At 41.7% G+C, this 17,476-nt stretch overlaps 1 protein-coding gene across 1 annotated transcript in view; it reads right to left on the reverse strand.

Annotated features, from left to right (window-relative positions):
- HHAT (hedgehog acyltransferase) overlaps positions 1-17,476 on the reverse strand; it is a 361,616-nt gene that overhangs the window by 300,246 nt on the left and 43,894 nt on the right. The gene's annotated exons all lie outside the window — the stretch shown is intronic.

A 17,476-nucleotide genomic window follows, 5' to 3' on the forward strand; every position in this document is an offset into this window, starting at 1 on the left:
ATTTACCTAAAGGAAATAACCAGACAGAAAAGCCAAGTTAATGAATAGAGCAAGATGGCCAATAAGTAGCAGTTAATGATTCAGATAAGAAGAATCTGACTCACTTGATTCTATTAGGTAGTTAGAACAGGGAAAAGGAGTCCAGAATGGCGGTGGCTAAAAGATAAGGAAGAGAAAAGCCCACGAAAATAGAGCAAAGGAAGGTCCGAGGACCGGAGAGAGGACCTCAGGTAAAACAAACACTCCTGGCTGGCCCGATTTACATAGGACAGGCCCAGGGAGAGAAAAACAAATAAAAAGAGGAGCCAAAGCTCGCTCGCTCTCTTTCTCTCTCTCTCTCTTTCTCTCTCTCTCTCTCCCGCGTGCTGGGGCACTCTTCTCTTCGCATCTTTGGATCGACGTGCCCTCATGCCTTGAAGATGGATTTTATCTTCTAAATAAAATAGAGCTCTAACGCTGAGCTGGAACACTGAGCTGTAACACTGATTTGCCTAAGAGCTATATAACACAGTCTGTTCGAGACCTGAGAGCTATAACACGGTCTGTCCAAGACCCGAGAGCTGTGACACGCCGAGGGGGCTTTAATGTCCATCACTCCAAGTCTTTGTTGTGACGAGACAAAAACCGAGGAGCATACACTTGCCTGACGGATTCTGTAAGCAAAGTCTTACAGACCCTGAGCTCAATCACTAATTTAAGGTAAATCTTAAAGTGTCAAGTCAGGAACAATTTTTTCATCTTCTGTTCCTTCCCCATTTCCTATCTCGATCCCACAGTTTTTAGTCAATCAGAAATCTCTTCTTAGGACTTCTCTGGTGGTCTAGCGGTTAAGACCCCACGCTTCCAAAGCAGGGGGACACAGGTTTAATCCCTGGTCAGGGAACTAAGATCCCACATGCTGTGTGGCCAAAATAACAAAATAAAAACTAAAAATAATAAGAAACCTCTTCCTCAGGTCTGTAAGGGAGTCAGATATAAACCAGGGATAAATTCTAGCCAGACAGAACCATTAAGGCTCCTCCACAAAGAAAGGGGAGCCTGAACTCTAAGATTCACATCCAGTCTTCAACATTAGTGCTTCCCAAACCTCAGTGGCTATACAAACCACCTACAGGTGTTGCTAAAATGTGGATTATGGTCCAGGAAATCCGGGATGGGGCCTGGGATTCTGTGGTACAAGCTCTCAGGTGACGCCACGCTGCTGGCCCGAGGATCACATTTCCAGTAGCAGAGATCGACATCATCAATCTAAGATTCCCTACGTTGTTTGTAAGCCCAGAGAATCCTTAACAGCTCACCCCACCCCTCGCCATTCCCAGGCGAGGACCTGGGAATAGAGTTAGACCACCTAATATTCACAAACAGAGCAAGCACCATCCTGCTCACCATAGAAAGCACCTAGATTCAAGCATAAAGTCCACTGAGTGAGCAGCACGGTTATTCATTCTGAGGCTTTCATCTGCAACAAGGCAAGAACAGAGAAGTCTAAGCACAAAGCCTTGATGATTCTGCGTCTCTTCAACAGTGACTATAACTTCCTGGTGAAACACTGTTTCTCCTACACTCAACAAGAAAAAGGATCTGAGCCTCTCTTCCTACAGACAGCAGAGTTCCACAGTAGGTAGTGTGGGGAAATATGAATTCCTCAGCCTTGAGGAGGTCACGGTACCAACACTAACTCTCCACACTCTGAAATCCACTGCAAAGCAAGACAGGGACCAGTGGTGTCATCCATCTACATACCTAGAGATACAACTGAGACCTCCCTCTCATGCAAATCACTACTTAACATTCTGGGTATCGCTTAAGGTAGTTTCTTGTTTCTTTTTTAATCCATGTTACAGATGAATCAACTGGTGGTCAGAGCAGGCAAATTATTTGGCCACAACTAGAGAGGGCCAGCCCTTTCCCATGATGCGTCTCTACTTGTGCTAAGCCCTCCACCTGGATTCCTCTGCCACACCCAGACACACACACCCACACAGACACCCCCGCACACACACACACACCCACCATCTGACCAAACTGTTCCCAACACCAGGGTCAGTCACCTCCTTAACGCCCCATAACCAGAGACACGTCAGCTCAGGTGTGAAGCTTCCTCTGCCCTTCCTGGTGGACCTCGCTGCATCCCCTTCTCTGTCATCCACACCTCAATCCCAGCACATTTTACGACAGTACATTTATGCGAGCCCTCTTTATTCCAGCTATTTCATGTATTTTCTCTCTAGAGGGGAAAAAAATGGTAAGCTCCTGAGAGCAAGAACCTTGACTTAAGCACAAATTTGTATAATGAATGCCCAACACTCAATGAGCCTTCACAACAGTGGGGGTGTGAAATCACGTGACCCACGTTCTCATCACATTTCTCCCCCTCTGTAGACTTGAATGAGTCATGTTTAAACTACCTGGCCCTGAGCCTTCCTGTGCGTAAAATGAAGGGCAGAACAAGCAGACGCCTCAGACGGCTTTCAGAGAGTGGAAAAAGCAACTATTTTCCAGGCTAAAGGAAAGAAATACTAAGAGAACAGCTTGTGACTCACCTACACACAGCATCCTGACTGACTGCCCATCATTGGAGGGTGTGGGGGTGATTCCCCCTCACATGTCCATGGGGCCAATCCAGGCCTCCAACTTCCACATCCACACTGCCAGCCTACCCTGCTCCAGAAAGTTCCCCCTCGTCCAGCCTCTTCTCCAGATTGGGAAGAAACTACTACAGCACACAGACTGACTACGCTGTAGGCAGAATCATACCGCATAACCTAAGAGAAGGAAAACTCTACTCAGGGAGGTTAAATATCGTGTCCAAGGTCCCACAGCTAATATACGACAGAGCCCGACTTTAAAGACCCAGGTCCTCAGGCTGCAAAACCTGTGTTTCATGTGGTCAAATAAATATAACATAAAGTTTACCATCTTAACCATTTTTAAGTGCATAGTGTAGTGACCTTAAGAACATTCGCATTAGTATACAACCATCACCACCATCCATCTCCAGAACTCCTTTTGTCTTGAAAACTGGAACTCTGTGCCCCTTAAATAGTAACTCCCCATTCCTCCTGACCCCGGCTCCTGACCACACTCTCCTGCTTTCTGCCTCTACGGATTTGACTACCATAGGCACCTCGTATAAGTAGAATCATACTGTATTTGACCTTTTGTGTCTGGCTTGTTCCATGTGTGTAATGTCCTCAAGGTTCATCCACGTTGTAGCTTACTTCAGAATTCCCCTCCATTCCAAGGCTGAGTAATTCTCCACCATCACATGGGCACGCCACGTCTTGTTTATCCATTCACCTGTTGATGGACAGTTGGGTTGCTTCTACCTCTTGGCTGTTATGGATAATGAACATGGGTGTACTAAATGTTTACTTTTTAATGTTTTGAATTCTCAGTGATTCCTTAATGTTGCCAAGTGACATGTGTACTTGTATCTGGCAGTTTAAATCGCTTTCAAAATCATCTGGTAGTTCAAGCACAACAAGTTAAAAGAGAAAAATACCTGGCAAATGAAGATCTCACACTGCCAACTCACCACTGAGCAAAGTTTTCCTTATTCTAGCCATAAATCTCATCAGCCTTGAAACTCACCAAATGACAGCACTCACTTCTGGCCTCTTAGCTGGAGTCCTGCACTGTTATCACAGGGGGATGGCCAAAACTCTCCTTCTGTGCTTTTTCTTGCATTCCTCAGACCATGCTGAATTAACACTGGCTGAAGATAACACAATCCCATGGCTAATAAGGCCAGGCCACTGGACTGAAATGTTTAAGCACCCAGTGCCAAGGAAAGCTCCAAGGCGCCTACCAAGACACCCCAAGGGAAGCGGAGAAAATCATCCCAGAGATAAATTCAGTTACTCCAAGTCCACCAGTGGCTTTTTAACCCAGACTCTCCCAGGACTTTGCCTGCTTTTCAGGAAATCACTGCTCTTGCCAGTAGCTGAAATTTTAACTCAAATATTAGAAGCTTATTTGCCAGGATTTAATCAAACTGAAACTCCATAACTTAGGGATTCTGAAAACATTTGAGTTGGGCAGTTTGTTGTTATTGTTGTTTTAAGGTAAAATTCACATAACAGAATGAACCAGTGGCATTTATACTCCCAATGTCATGCAACAACCACCCCTATCTAGTTCCAGAACATTTTCATCACCCCAAAAGGAAGCTCTGTGCCCATTAATCAGTTATTCCCATCCCCCTTCTTCTGCAGGCTCTGATAATCACAAATCTGCCTTCTGTCTCTATGGACTTGGCTACACTGGGAATTTCATCTAAATGGAGTTCTACACTGTGTGACTTGGCTTCTTTTACCTGGCACAATGTTGCTAGGGTTGATCCACGTTGTAACTCGTGTGAGTACACCATTCCTTTTTATAGCTGAATCACATCTCATTGTAGGGAAATACCACACTCTGTTTACTCATTCATCAATGGATGCTTCAGCTGTTTCCCGCTTTTGTCTACTGCGAATAATGCTGTGAACACGTGTGTACAAGTGTTGGTTTAAATATCCATTTTCAATTTTTATGGGTATATACCTAAGAGTAGAACTGTTGGGCCAACTCATGATTCTATGTTTAATGTTTCCATGTTTTCCACAGCGTCTACACCAAGTTTGAGAAGGCCAAAAACAAAAGGGTTCCTAAACTGACCCTCTGCCCACAGGGAGTTACGAGCATCACAGAGAACTTGGGTCTTTCAGCAAGGTCTTTTCCTGCCCCGAGTCTGCCTGCCTCCTAAGACAGACCCTTTAGAGATCTGCTGCTTGTAACATGCCAATTTCATCCTGGGGGCAAACGTCAGAAACGGCTAGAAATAAGGGGGTGAGAATTAGCCTTGGAAAATACCTTATGATACAAAGTGCTCCCTGGAAAGTTAATCCTGTCAGTCTGCAGGACTCTGCACCTGAATCTTTTTTTCAATTCAGTAATTCTTTCAGTTTGTCTGAACTCCTCTTCCTGTTAAGACCAACACAAAGGCCAACATGGCCATTTACTTAACGAGGACATCAGCCCTGACTGGCAGAGTGACTACCGTCCAAAAACGCAGTCAAGAACTGAGAGGACTTGACAGAGATCTTCCAGGTGCAGCCAGTCCTGGCTCAGTGCCTACAGGAGGAGGCTTCAGGACCTTAGAATTGCAAGATTCAATTCCTCAGACTTAGGGAAACATTGGCAGCCTAGCTAAAATGTTCAGCTACTTCCGCTGACTCAACAGAGTTACATCTGACGTTGATTTCTCCACTCTTTGGGGTCTTGAAGGGAGCATGGGTGGAGAGGCTCAGAGAGTTAACTGAGGGGGTCAACATCACTAACAGGGAGATGGCAGACTTCAACATCCCTCTGATGTTGAACATGACGGAAAGTGACTATAATGGATGGCCTCAGAGGAAGGCCTCCCTGTTTCCAGCAGGTACTATAGTCATCTCGAGTTTGCATCTATCAAAATGCAGGGAAAGGGACCTTTTTCTCCAAGTGGAAGAAACTTGGAAATTTCACAACAGAGACTGCAAGTGGTACCTAACCTTTTTTGACACAAGACACTTGTTTTGTGGAGGAAAATTTTTCCATGGGAAGTGGGAGATGGTTTCAGGATGATCCAAGCTCACACGTTTATAGTGCACCCTATTTCTAATCTAATGCCCCTGCTGATCTGACAAAAGGTACTGGTCCTCAACCCGGAGGTTGGAGATCCCTGGTATAGCCCACAAGCTGAAAATATTTACCATCTATCCCTTTATTAAAGCTTGCTAGCCCTTGTTTCAGTGTGATTATTTTGATAGCAATAAGCAGGATGGATTTGGAGTGGAAGTGAAAGTTGCTGAGTCATGTCCGACTCTTTTGCGACCCCATGGACTACGGGGTCATTCCCTCGAGTTTGTCTATCACAACGCAGGGAAAGTGACCTTTTTCTCCAAGTGGCTGAGACAGCCAGTGGTGAGCTGTATGTGGCAGAGACCAGACTGTGTTCAGGAGACCCAGGTTTGAGTTCCTGGGTCCAGGGTTGAGTTCCTTCTCTCATCTACCCTTATGTGACCTCAGGCTGGTCAGTCCTTCTTTATATGATTAGAATTTTTTAAATTTATTTTACTGAAGTATAATTGGTTTACAATTGGTTTACAATGTTGAATTAATTTCTGCTGTATAGCAAGTGACTCAGTTATACATATATATATACACGTTCTTTTTCACATTATTTTCCTTTATAGTTTATGATAGGATATTGAAGATAGCTCCTTGTGCTATACAGCAGGACCTGTGCTCTACAGGGGCCTTAGATTAGAAATAGGGTGCACAATAAACGTGTGAGCTTGAATCATCCCAAAACCATCCCCTACTTCCCAGTCCACGGAAAAACTGTCTTCCACAAAACAAGTCCCTAGTGTCAAAAAGGTTAGGTACCACTCGCAGTCTCTGTGGCAACTACTCAACTGTGATGGCGTAGTCCAAAGGCAGCCACGTGGAAGGCATATACAAATGGGAAGAGCCATGCCCCCAAAAAGAAGTGAAGGGCCTGAGATGGTCCAAAGGCTTACCATTTCTCCTAGATCCACCACTTATCTATTAGTGAGAGTCGGTCATCTGGATGGCACTTTTTGTTAATTTACAATCAGCTCTGAACTCTGCAGCTGACGCAGAGGAAGGCCATGGGCGCCTCAGCCGCAACCCTCCCATGAGCCTGGGTTATCCAGGGAAAACACATCTTCTCTCTCCCGGTACTCTGCTGGACACACTTCGAAGGCAGGGACTATTATGTGCACATTTAGGCTTGTTCCCCCATCCAATCTCCTCTTCACGGTGCTTTAACACCACCTGCGATCAAGCCAGTCCCCAGCTTAATATTCTTCAGGTTCCCCGCTTAGCACTCCAGAGAAATATTAGCAGGACGCATGCAGCTCCTCCTGGCCCTGCCCACCCCTTCATCATCCTACTCAACCTTTCTTCCCCAGTTCCTCAACAAAGCATCACTGACTACCCAAATATGCTGTGTCCATGGCTGAAACTTCCCACCCTTTGCTCCCTTTAACTTGGAAAAACTTGCCCTCAAACATCACGATAATGATGGCTTGTCTGTCCTTCGGGCCTCAGGTCAAGCAAGCTCTCTCAGGAAAAGCTTTCCTAATCCATTCACTTATATTATGGACTCCTTGGCCTTCATCTATGCGTCCATGATGCACCATGGTTACTCATATCACGGCAACTTATCACACTGTGCTTGAATTGTAGGCTACTGAGCTGCCTCTCCAAACTGAGGCATCCCCCTTGTAACAGGGACTACATGCATTCAGCACTGTATCCTCCAAGAAGGGCTTCCCTGGTGGCTCAGACAGTAAAGAATCTACCTGCAGTGCAGGAGACCTGGGTTCAATGCCTGGGGTTGGTCAGAGCCCCTGGAGGAGGGCATGGCAACCCACTCCAGGATTCTTGTCTGGAGAATTCCATGGACAGATGAGCCTGGTGAGCTACAGTCCATGGGGTCGCAAAGAGTCGGACACAGCTGAGCGATTAAGCAACAGCACATCCTCCAAGAAATCAACACATACTGATGCTCAATAAAAGCTTGTTGCATAACCTGAATGATGTATGAAGAGTCTTATCATTTTTAAGAATCTAGTGTAAGCACAGTCCTTAATGATACCTGTCCTTAAAGGCCTTTACAATCTCAGTTGGAGAACACAAACTCACGGAATATTTCTCGTGGATGATGTGCTCTGCAGATGACCTTCACCAATTCAAGGCCCACTCTCTGGTTACATCAATTACTCGCTCTACAGAGATGGACAAAATAGAGTGGTCATAACAGAGGACCTATCTTGTGGTTTAATTATAAGATTTAAATAAATTAAAATATGGAAAACACTTGGAACAGGGCCTAATACTTCTTAAGTACTTTGTATGTTTGTTAAGTAAATAATGATATATAAACAAACAAAAAAAATCAACAAACTCTATTTTACTCTGATAGCCCAAGAAACAAAAATCTAAAAGTTTTCAGCTCTGTGTCCTGAAACAGGCAGAGATATTCATAGGTGAAATCTGAGGGAGTGGACTTGCTCAAGATTCCCTCAAACCTAGTCAAAAGAAAGGAAAGAAGAAAGGTTCTAGAAACCAGACTGAAAAGGAATGAATCCATGGTTAACGAAAGAGGAACATCTGAATTCAGAAAAGGGCAACATCTAAAAGGCCATGGGATAGCGACCATCTTAACCTTCTCCTCAAAATAAAATATCTGCTCCATGTGGGAGCCTCAATCAATACTCCTCAACCCCTCCTAGCATGATCCTATACATCAGAGGTTAGAAGCCAAAAAACTCCATTTCCCAAAATTCCGTGTAGCTAGCATGTCTCCTTAGGACTTAGTTTCTGATGAGGAAATACATACATGAAGACTCGAAGGTGAGAGAATGAACACAAAAGTGTATGGGCTTTGAGAATTCTGGGAGAACGCTGGCACAGGCCCTTGTTTTCCTGCACGAGTCATGGTGGAGCCACCAGGGTCCAGTCAGTCCAGAGGGGCTGTATGTGATGTGGCAGCTTTCGCGAGTGCACCAGAGCATTCAGTTCTCAAGCCGGGAGCTGGGCTGAAGCCACAGTTTTAAAGGGTGGCTCTCCAGGAGCTTACTTACTACCTGTCCCCACAGTCCTTTTGACTATTCTGAAATGTCTAAATCCTTGCAATAAAGTCCCTTCTGCTTAAGCTGGCTGGAGTGGATGCTGTTGTCTGCAGTGGAACCCTGGTCAACATATTTTGGAAAGGATTTGTTTTCTGACTGCAATCCAGCTCTAGTTTTATAACAGAAGCATTATGAAAGTTATTCACCGTGAAGAACACTGTTCTGAAATAAGTCTATTCAGTGGAGAGAAATGAAATGGAGGGAAAAAAACACCAGGTAGATAAGTCCAAAGAGGGTTCTGCTGCTGTTAATGCTGCTGCTGCTGCGAAGTCACTTCAGTCGTGGCTGACTCTGTGTGACCCCATAGACAGTAGCCCATCAGGCTCCTCCGTCCCTAGGATTCTCCAGGCAAGAACACTAGAGTGGGTTGCCGTTTCCTTTACCAACACGTGAAAGTGAAAAGTGAAGGTGAAGTCGCTCAGTTGTGTCCGACTCTTAGCAACGCCATGGACTGCAGCCTACCAGGCTCCTCCATCCATGGGATTCTCCAGGCAAGAGTACTGGAGTGGGGTGCCATTGCCTTCTCCACCAAGGAGTGTTCTAGAACTGGATAATGAAGGCAGTGTTTCATATTCATAAGTGCATCTATTTCTGTATTTCAAAACCCAAATAAGAAACTATCTACCTTACCCACTAGTCTTATATTTTTCATTACCATAACTATTTTCTCCTCAAATATGGAAAACAAGGAGAGCAGAAATACTGAACGCTGTTGCGTATCTATTTCCTAAACAGCATTATGTGCATATTATTTACTTTGAGACCATACCTAACTCCCAAACACACTGAGAAAAGTTATCTATAAATAGAGAAGACCTTTATAAGATACTTGAATCCAGAAACATTCCCCTGCACATTCAAAGGCAACAAGCTCACCTTAATGGCCTATAAACTTCCAAAGGGAAAAGAAAAAAAAAGAGGATTAATTTGTAGGGATTCTGCACAGAAGCAGTACTGTTCTCTGGGTGAACTCAGGCTAATGATTAATCTAGCAATGATTGGAAGAGTTTTCTTTATCTTCCAAAGGATGATTTGCTATTTCTAAAATAATCTGAACTGAATCATTTTAGTGCCCACAGTTCCCAGAGACAACACTCTTTCCCCAACCAACATCTCCTGAAAGATAAAATGTTTCCACTAACAAAACTTTTTTTCCTCCTATAAACAGCAAATCTCTGCTTAAATGTCTTTACCATCTGCCCAGGAGATGCAGATGCTCATAAGGGTGAGGATGCCGTCAATAGGACCAACACAAACTGCACTGTTTACCATGTACCATCCAGTCTCTTAACTGGCCCTCAGGATCTAAGCCTGGGACATGGGGCCAGGGTGTAATGGGGGAGGGAGGTCTTCCACACAAGGAGGGAAGTAAAAACCTCTCGAGATGACTTCACTCGTCAAGGGGTCCTAATTAATGTGGATGTATTCTTTGGATCTCTTCAACCTAGGTGCCAACCCAAACTCAGTAACATCCTCTGGCCATTCCTCCATTTCCCTACTTTCTATAAGTTGCTCCAGATTATTCACGACACGTGAGCATATGTGATAAAACATCTACAGATTCTCTCTCCCCACTTTATCTAGTCCATATTTCTCCCTTTCTTCCTAAAGCTAACAAAGAACCAATTTCTTTTAAAGAAATATTAAATTCTAGTATGAAATCAAAGACACAAAACCTATATTTTATTCCCCATGTCTCTCAAACTAGAAAAACACTAACCATATTTTCTATAAGGCATGTGGAGAAATAGTTGTAAATAAGTAATAAAGCTGATAAATAAGTTAGGGATCAAGACCAAAAAAAAAAAAAGCAACAGAATAGAATCACTAGACAGCAAATTATATAAACTCACAAGATTTCCCAGCTATAAACTATGCTAATAAATCATGCATCTCATTAGTGTCACTTCTCCAGAATAACAAAAAGACAAAGTCACAGTAACATGGAGAAAAAAATGGTCCTAGCCCTTAAGTGGCACAGTGGTAAAGAATCTGCCTGCCAGTGCAAGAAACACAGGTCTGATCCCCGAGTTGGAAGATCCCAGGAGGAGGACATGACAATCCACCCCAGTATTCTTTTGCCTGGAGAATCCCATGGGCAGAGGAGCCTGGTGGGCTACAGTCCATGGAGTCATAAAGAGCTGGACACAACTGAGCATGCATGTACACAGCTTTTGGAAGCCGTGGCCCCTAAAATGCCCCCCATGCTTAAAGAATTTGCTTTCTTTTTAGAGAGTCTTCATACAGTCAAGAAAAATTTATGAAAAGAAACTTTATTTCTGCCTCTGGGTACCCAGAAACCCATTGTTCAGTTCTAGCAACTGATATTAAAATAAAGTATGCTCCTTATTTAAAAAGAAAAAAAAAAAAAAAAGAAAGCTCATTAATATGTAACATCTCTGTGGTAGGCAAATACCCACAAACTGGAACTCCAGATGGAATCCCAAAATGTTGAAGGGCCCTGGGGAAGGTCAATGAAGAAAGATAAGAATAATAAAAGAGAGAAAAAGGAAAAACTGACGTTATTGCCATCATCTGCCCAGTGGGAAGGATGGGAGCTTCTCATAATCTCACTTGCCATCTCTCTCTTTGAATTTTACGTACTGCATAAAAGACCAGAAAAACGAGTAGGTGGGAGGATTCTCCCATGTATCTTTTCACTCTGTCCCCTTTGTCCAGTAGGTGGCTGCCTAAAGAGTCAGACACGACTGAGCAAGTGAACTGAACTAAACTACAAATATTAATCAAAAGAAAGCAGTAGTGACTACATTACTATCAGATGAAGTAGATTTCAGTGAAAGAAAATCACCAGAGTCAAAAAGGATCATTAAGTAATGACAAAAGAATCAATCCATCAAGAAGACACAACAACCCTAAACATGTATGCACCAAATAACAAAGCTTTGAAATATATGAAGCAAAAATTGATAGAACAGATAGAAACAGAGAAATCCACAACTATAGTTGGAGATTTTAACATTTCTCTCACAGCAACTGATAAAACTACCAAACAGATCATTAAGATTAACCATTAGTCATACCAGATTAATCATTAAGGATACAAAGACACTTGCCACTACCAACCAACAGGATCTAATCAACATTTATAGAATATGCCATTCAACAACACCAGAATACACATTCTATTCAAGCTCCCATGGAACATTCAACCACAACAGATGATATTCTGGGCCAAATAACAAAGGCCAACAAATTTAAAAGAATTTCAACAGAGTATGCTCTTTGACAACAATGGAATCAAACTAGAAAGTGAAAGTGAAGTCGCTCAGTCGTGTCCGACTCTTTGTGACCCCATGGACTGTAGCCTACCAGGCTTCTCTGTCCATGGGATTTTCCAGGCAAGAGTACTGGAGTGGGTTGCCACTTCCTTCTCCAGGGGATCTTCCCGACCCAAGGATCAAACCCAGGTCTCCTGCAATGCAAGCAGACACTTTACCCTCTGAGCCACCAGGGTATCAAAAAGATAATAGGAAAATCTCCAAATGCTTTTCTAAACAACACAAGTCAAAGAGGAAGTCTTGAGGGAAATAAAAAATAATTATAACTGAATAAAACTAAAAAGAATTTATCAAAATATTAGCTAAGTTACTGCTTAGAAAATACAAAACACTAAACAGTTCTATTAGAGTAAAAATATCAAAACTCTTAAGAAACTAGAAAATAAGGAACAAAACAAACACAGAGCAAGCAAGAAGAAGGAAATAAAGAGCACAAATCAATGAAATCCAAAACAGAAAAAAACTCATGAAACAAAAAGCTGGTTTTCTCTGCAAAAGTCAGTAAGTTCACAAACTTCTAAAAAAATAAACAAAAATAAAAAAGAAGCTGACCCAAATTACCAAAATCAGGAATAAAAAGGATACCACTACAAACTCCACAGATCTTATGAGGATAATAAGGCATACTAAGAAAAACTTTACATACATAAATTTGACAACCTAGAATAAATGGCCTAATTCCTCAAAAAGCACAAACTACCAAAACACACCCAATAAGAACACATCATTTTAACCAAACAAATTGAATTCATAGTTTTGAAATCCACAAAAAGAAAACTCCAGTCCCATGTGGTTTCACTGAAGAAATCTACCTGACATCTAAGGATGCTCTCTTTAAAAGAGGAAATACTCCCCAACTCCTTTTATGAGCATAACAATAAACACATGAAATCTGAAAGTAAAAATACAAGATCATATATAATCAGTCAAATTCAGACACTGAACACATGAACACAGACAAGAAAATTGTCAGGAATTGCCTGGTGGTCCAGTGGCTAAGACTCCAAGCTCCTAATGCAGGGGCCAGGTTTGATCCCTGGTCAGGGAACTATGCTGCAAATAAGAGCTTGCATGCTACCACTAAAGGTGCTGCACACCTCAACTAAAAACCCCGCATGCCACAACAAAAATCAAAGATCTTTATATATGTAGTCCAGACACATATACTAAAAAAAGTATGCACCAGGACCAGTGAAAGTCACTCACTCATGTCTGATTCTTTGCGACCCCATGGACTGTGAATAGCCTTTCCCTCCTCCAGGGGATTTTCCCAACCCAGTGATTGAACCCAGGTCTCCCGCATTGCAGGAGGATTCTTTAGCAGTCAAGCCACAAGGGAAGCCCAAGAATACTGGAGTCGGTATCCTATCCCTTCTCCAGGGGATCTTCCCGACCCAGGAATTGAACTGGGGTTTCCTGCATTGCAGGCAGATTCTTTACCAACTGAGCTATTAGGAAAGCCCACAGCAAGACCAAGTGGAGTTTAATCCCAGGGATACAAGGCTGGTTCAATATTCAAAAATCAATCAAAGTAATCCAACATATTAACACATTCTTAATTAAAGAAGAAAAATCACACGATCATATCAATTGATGCAGAAAAAACATCGGACAAAATTCAACACTAATTCATAAAAATTCTCAGAAAACTAGGAATAAAGGGAAACTTCCTCAACTTGATAGATGAACATCTGCCAAAAAACCTTTAGAGACATCATACATAATGCGGAAACACTGAACGATTAAGACTGGGGAAAAAAACAAAGACGTACACTCTCAACTCGTATTTCAACATTGTCCAGGAAGTCCTAGCCAGCACAATAAGAAAATAAGAGTTACATAGATCGAAAAGGAAGACATGAAAATGTCCTGATTTGTAGATGTCATGATTGTTTATTTAGAAAAACTCAACAAGTCTGCCAAAAAGAAATTTAAAAAAAAAAATAATAATTAGGACTAAATGAGTCCAGAAAAGTTAAAGACCAGTTACAATCTTACAGAATATAAAGTTATGATCTTAAGATCAACATGTTAATAACATCTTATGAAAAAACCAAAATGAACTTTTTGGTCAACTCAATAAAAGCCAATTGTACATCTATATACTAGCAAAGAACATGTGGAAATTGAAATTTAAAATGTAAACCATTTATAAAAACTAAAAAATAGAAATACTTAGGTATAAATCTAACCCCACAAAAATGCATAGAATTTAGATGGCTAAAAACTACAAAATACTAATGAAGTAAATTCAAAAAAGATGTAAATAAATCTACAAACATACACTGTCCATGGATTGAAAAATTCAATATAAAGAAGACATCAGGTTTTCAAATAGATCTTAAGTTTACCAGAATTCTATCAAAATCCAAGCAAGATGTTTTGTAGATACAGAAAAGCGTATTCTAAAGCATATTTGGAATGACAAATGAGCTAAAAAATGAGCTAAAATGAGCTAAAAAAAATCTTTGAGAAAAAAGAATAAAGTTAAATTATATTATTTAAAACTTACCAGTAATTAAGAAAATGTGCTGTTAGTGTAAAGACAGATACATAGATCAATGGAACAGAAATGAGAACCCAGAAATACAGCCATACAAGTTTGGCCAATTGATTTATGACGCAGATGCAAAACAACTCAATAGAGGAATTTGTCTTTTCAACAAAAGGTGGAGTAGCAACTGGACAGAAATCTCTACCTAAATTAATATAACAATTAATCCAAGAGGGATCACAGATTTAAAGGATTTAAAGATTTAGATTTAAAGGTAAAATGCAAGACTTGGAAACTTTTGAGAAAAACAGAGAAAATCTTTGGGTCATATAACTAGGCCAAGAACACTTAGACATGCCACCAAAAGCACAGTCTGTAAGGGAAAAAAAAGATAAACCGGACATCTGTGAAAGACCCTACTAAGAGAATAAAAACTCAAAGTAATGACTGGGAAATTATATATGCAAGCCATTCATCTGACAAAGGACTAGTATTCAGACTATATAGAGAACTCTGAACACAACAGTAAAAATAAAGCAAACAAATCCAAGTTAAAATTGGCAAAAGATATGCATAGAATTTCACCAAAGAGGATATAGAGATGACAGATAAGCACATGAAAACATGTTCAACCTCATTTAACCATTCAGTTCAGTTCAGTCACTCAGTCGTGTCTGACTCTTTGCGACCCCATGAATCACAGCACGCCAGGCATCCCTGTCCATCACCAACTCCCAGAGTTCACTCAGATTCATGTCCATTGAGTCAGTGATGCCATCCAGCCATCTCATCCTCGGTCGTCCCCTTCTTCTCCTGCCCCCAATCCCTCCCAGCATCAAAGTCTTTTCCAATGAGTCAACTCTTCTTATGAGGTGGCCAAAGTACTGGAGTTTCAGCTTTAGCATCATTCCTTTCAAAGAAATCCCAGGGTTGATCTCCTTCAGAACGGACTGGTTGGATATCCTTGCAGTCCAAGGGACTCTCAGGAGTCTTCTCCAACACCACAGTTCAAAAGCATCAATCCTTTGGCGCTCAGCCTTCTTCACAGTCCAACTCTCACATCCATACATGACCACTGGAAAAACCATAGCCTTGACTAGATGGACCTTAGTCGGCAAAGTAATGTCTCTGCTTTTGAATATGCTATCTAGGTTGGTCATAACTTTTCTTCCAAGGAGTAAGCGTCTTTTAATTTCATGGCTGCAGTCACCATCTGCCGTGATTTTGGAGCACCAAAAAATAAAGTCTGACACTGTTTCCACTGTTTCCCCATCTATTTCCCATGAAGTGATGAGACCAGATGCCATGATCTTTGTTTTTTGAATGTTGAGATTTAAGCCAACGTTTTCGCTCTCCTCTTTCACTTTCATCAAGAGGCCTTTTAGATCCTCTTCACTTTCTGCCATAAGGGTGGTGTCATCTGCATATCTGAGGTTATTGATATTTCTCCCGGCAATCTTGATTCCAGCTTGTGTTTCTTCCAGTCCAGCGTTTCTCATGATGTACTCTGCATAGAAGTTAAATAAGCAGGGTGACAATATACAGCCTTGACACACTCCTTTTCCTATTTGGAACCAGTCTGTTGTTCCATGTCCAGTTCTAACTGTTGCTTTCTGACCTGCATACAGATTTCTCAAGAGGCAAGTTAGGTGGTCTGGTATTCCCATCTCTTTCAGAATTTTCCACAGTTTATTGTGATCCACACAGTCAAAGGCTTTGGCATAGTCAATAAAGCAGAACTAGATGTTTTTCTGGAACTCTCTTGCTTTTTTCCATGATCCAGCAGATGTTGGCAATTTGATCTCTGGTTCCTCTGCCTTTTCTAAAACCAGCTTTTAACCATTAGGGAAATGCAAATTAAAACCATGATGACATATCACTACATACCTATCAGAATAACTGAAATTTAAATTGTTAATAATGCCAAGTACTGGCAAATATGCAGAGAAACTAAGTATCTCATACATTTTTTTGGTGGGAATATAAAATGGTAGAGCCATTTGGAAAAAAGTTTGTACAGTTTTCTTATAAAATCAAACATAAACTTATCATACAATCCAGCTATCAAATACCTGGGTATTTATCCCTGAGAAAATAAAACAAGTCCACAGAAAGATCTGTACACAAATATTCACATCAGGTTTACAATAGTCAAAAGCTGGAAACAAACAAAATGTCCTGCAGGATCAAATGGTTAAACAAACTGCGCTCCACCCCTTTTCTGCAAAGAAAAGCAACAAACTCTTGACACACAATAAGTATGAATCTCAAGGACATTAACCTGGGGGGGGGGGGGGGTGGGGGGCGGGAAGAGAGCCAGTCTCAAAAGGTTACATACCGTATGATTCTCTTTATAGAACACTCTCAAAAGACAAAATCATGGGATGGAAAACAAAACAGTGGCTTCCGAGGGTTAAGGATAGGGAGAACAGGATGACTATGCCCCAATATAATATTTAAAAAAGACTTTTTGCCCAATTTTAGCATCCAATAAATGGTTAATTGATGCTTAAAAAAAAAAAAAAAGGATAGGGAGAACAGGATGGGTATGACTAGAAAGAAGCAGCAAGGGAGTTCTTCCTGGTTCTGTATTTTAACTGTGCTGATGGTTAGCGAAAGAAAAGGAAAAGCAGCACATTCGAAGTCACAATACACAATTTAGAAAACCTGCGGTTTCCGTGCTTGAACCACGAGGAGGTTGAGCGCCCAGCCACGTGGACCTCTGATTCGCCCCCTAGTGGCGGCTCCAGAGGTACAGCTATAAAGACGAAGGTGTTGCAGGGAAGTTGAGGACTCAGACTTCTCATTTGCATACCCGTCATGCCCTGCAGAGTACTATCTTTTCAGGCCTAAAATAATATTTTTTTTCAGCTCAACACTTCTAACTATGAGAAGTTTGCTTACACAATTCCTTGTTTAAACTTTAGGCAGGAAGTAACCCTTGGGATAACGAACCACCATCAGTGAAGTAGGGGTTGCAGTTACTGGGAGGCGCAAGCTTA

This window comes from Capricornis sumatraensis, chromosome 14 (assembly GCF_032405125.1).
Source record: "Capricornis sumatraensis isolate serow.1 chromosome 14, serow.2, whole genome shotgun sequence".
NCBI classification, from domain to species: domain Eukaryota; kingdom Metazoa; phylum Chordata; class Mammalia; order Artiodactyla; family Bovidae; genus Capricornis; species Capricornis sumatraensis.